A 3,974-nucleotide genomic window follows, 5' to 3' on the forward strand; every position below is an offset into this window, starting at 1 on the left:
GGGAACCCCTACATGGTCTTATGTACAACTGCCTCGGGAACCCCCCGAGGTCTTCCATGCAAGTATCATAAAGACAACTAGCATACCAAATACTACACAATCAACTAGCATACTGCATATATAACTATTTGCCATGGGAACCCCCATATGGTCTTCACATAAATACATAATGTGTCAATAGCACATTCGCAACAATAATCACAACTAGATAAATGGGTCGGCCTTGGTGCCTTAGACCCATTGGTATGGTGAGAAGACTCACCTTGCACTGCAGAAGCTTCCCGCATGAATTCCTTAGTTGCTGCCCTACCAGCTTCCCGAGCTGTCACTACCAATCAATATACCTAATTAGCAATTGGGTCCCATACCATAATCCTTAATCCATGCATGGACTAAAATGACCATTCTACCCCTGGCCCAGTATGATCCAAAACTAAGGCCCAAACCCAAAACAAAAGCCTAACACTATAATGTCCATAAAACCATCAATGGCCCAATTTTACAAATTGGGCCCAGACCTTTCTAATGGGTCTTATCCTAAAGCCCAATATTCTCCTTAGTTAATAACCCTGACCCCAATTGGCCCACGAAGGCCCACAACAACCTAATCCAAGAATTGGCCCAAACCGAGGCCCACAAATGTCAAGTCCATTTCTATATTGGGCCATAAGGCCCAATAGGCCCAACTATTCTAATATTGGCCCAAGATACATTCAGGCCCAACAAAACGCAAATCCAGGCCCAAAACCATTAGGGCCCAAAGGTCCGAAGTCCACTAAGGCCCAAGTCCTCCTGAGAGCATACGCCCAGCGTACCTCTTCTGTACGCTTAGCGTACTGGGCAAATGGACCGTACGCGCAGCGTACTACATATTATGCCCAACGTACAAACAGCTCATGTACAAAATCCATTAAGTGCTTAATACTTGATCCCACTAGTCCAAATCACAAATCTGAGCTATACTTAGCGTCTAAACCCATAAAGTCACTAACTTGGTGACTTTGCATGCCCTAAACAAACCCAAAATCCAAAAATGGAATTCTACTTCCATAAAAGTGACCCTAACTCATGCATGAACCCATTAAGACCTTTAAGATGGCAACTTTCTATCTTAAGGACTCAAATAGCATCAAGGGTGGCAACCCCAAGTCTGAGAATCGAATTTGAATCATAAAGCTTCATCCTTGGGACCAAAAAGGAACCAAAACCCAAAAATGGTAGATCTAAGAGATGAATGATCAAGTTCAAAGCTTTATACCTTCATCAAGTTGAGAATGAGACCTAAAAGCCAGATCCATAAGCTCCTCCTTGATTCCCATCTTTGCATCAAACTCCATCTTCTTGAAAATGGATCAAACACCCCAAAAATGGACTCCATAAGCTCAAAATGCCACCATGGATGATATATGACGATTTATAGGGTTTAGAGGGGTGGAGGCTGAAGATATTAGGGTTAGGTTATGAGATAAGGGGCTTAAATAGGGTCCAAGACCCTAAAATAGGGTTCCGATCTGACTGGCGTACGCCCAACATACATATGGTACGCCTAGCGTACTCCGGGGAACATTTGCGACCATCCCGGTCAGTACGCCCATCGTACTCCAAGGTACGCCCTGCGTACTACCTTCTTCACTAGTACGCCCCGCGTACTCTTTGTGTACGCCCCGTGTACTCGGCTAAGCCTGAAAACCACGAAACTTCCGAAGGCCATAACTGCTTCGTTATAAGCCCAATTCCGACGATCCTTATATCCACAGAAAGGTAACGAGAAGACCTACACTTCTAACAACTCAAACCTTTCTTAAGACCTTCCAAACAAAAATCCATTTTCCACAAAATCTCGAAGTGCCACTTTACCGAAATACCCCTACGCTCCAAAACACGAACCAAAGACCCGAATCACTTCTAATACATCACCTGCACCCAAATGGGCCTAGATATTACCTTATCAAAAGCCATAATCCTTATAATGACCGACCTTCGGGCCACAGCCTCAGACTAGGAGTCAATTCGGTACAGGGTGTTACATCCCAAAACACAAGCTCAAGGGACCAAAAAGTGGCAAATATGAAAAATAACTAGATCTATGAAACGAATGAGCAATTTAGAAGATTTTTAATCACAATGGTCCAAGAATGAAGTAATCTTGCTGGATCTATACTTGAACTCTTCTTCTATACACTTTGCCACCGCCTTGCTCTTCAAGATTCATCCTTCCAATGGAGAACTAAGCTCATAATAATGTCAAGGCTCAAAAACAAGTAAGAGGAGGCTAGGGTTTCTCAAGGAATGATCTTAGGTGATGGAGGATGGTCATGAGAGAGTTTCCTATAAGTTAGAGCCCTTAAATAGGCTTAAAACCGAAGAATTAGGGTTTTGATATGTCGCGATTACACCTTGTGTTACATAACATACGCCATGCATAGGTTATTGAACCCGCGTCCATAAATCAACAAGTTACATCCTACGTAAGTTTTAGTTACACCATGCGTAGCAGCTACGCCTTGCGTAACTTTCCTACACCCTGCGTAGGACAAAACCCCAATTTCCACTTCAACTTCAAACGACCGTAACTTTTTCGTTTCAACTCCGTTTTCGGCGTTCTTTATATGCACATACAGGTATTGAAGAGCCCCACAGTTTTCTAATTACCTTTGAATTAAAAGATACCAAACTAAAATACTTAATTCATGAAAGAAGTCCAAAACATCACTTTTCCCATTTTACCATTTGACTCCAAAGCATAAACCAAAGGATTGGATCTCATAACAAATATTATCAACATCCAATAGGGTCTAACCCTATTCCCTTGAAGCCCAACGACTTTATTTGATCCATTTATTCTCCATAATCTCAAAATAAGAAACTCATTTCAACAGGATGTAACATATATTTTTTCACATTTTTAGTAAGTATCCTACTTTGAAGCTTAAAAAGTATGACTTCCCAATATCCAAAACTTAGAGTGTCATATGTCCATAGTGTAACGCCCCGTCTCTCAGGTAATAATTTTATGGCTTTAATTTTCATAAATTGCAAGGTCTACTCGACGAGTTGGATGCCTTGACTCGTCGAGTAGAAGCGGATTCGGCCACATGTTTAAGTGACCTACTCGCCGGGTCCAAGATAGGAATCAACGAGTAGGAGCTGGAGGATGAAACCCTAATTTATGGGGTTTTGAACCCTATTTAAAGGATCATTAGCCTCCTTTAGCCCCCTTACATCCTATTGAGAGTCCAGCAAACCCTAATCCGTGTGTGTGCTTCATTCTTGTGTGTTTCAAGCTTTGGAAGGTGGACATTAGTGAGAAGAGCTTGGAGAGCAAGTGGCTAGAAGCAAGGAACGTGTGGGGATCTGAAATCTACCTCAGTTAGCATCTTTTGGAAGGTATCAAGTCGTTACATTGACCTCATTTCATTCTAGATCTCATTTGGTTAAAGATTAGGGTTTTTGTAGCATAATATGAAGCTATTCTTGGGTATGAGCTAAGATCTAAAGTTGTAACTTCAGATCTGAACTCTCTTTGGTCTCTAAGTCCATAAAGCTTTCATCTTTAGCAAGTATGAACCTCTCCTTAAGTGTAAAGCTCCATTTCAAGCTTGGTTTTGGCATTATAAGACTTTAGAGCCTTGCATGCACGTAAATTTTGCAACTTTACGTGATAAACATGCCTTGGGAAGCTGGATATGTAATATGGAACCTTAAAATGGCTTAAAAAGCATCTGAATGGATAATGGACTGAAGGGACTCGGCGAGTTTCATGGTCAACTTGGCGAGTCCAATGAAGATTGTCGTGCAAGGACTTCTGCATGGACTCGGCGAGTCAGTGGGGTGACTCGGCGAGTCAACTGGGGTTTTCCCGACTTTTTGGACACGCATGGACTCGACGAGTTGCAGGGAAAACTCGACGAGTCAATGGGGGGATTTCATGACTATTCGAGTTCTAGAAGGAGCCGACGAGTCAGTGACTGCAC

The sequence above is a fragment of the Lactuca virosa genome, chromosome 5 (genome assembly GCF_052849685.1).
Source record: "Lactuca virosa cultivar CGN04683 chromosome 5, Lactuca_virosa_CGN04683_v6, whole genome shotgun sequence".
Lineage (NCBI taxonomy): Eukaryota > Viridiplantae > Streptophyta > Magnoliopsida > Asterales > Asteraceae > Lactuca > Lactuca virosa.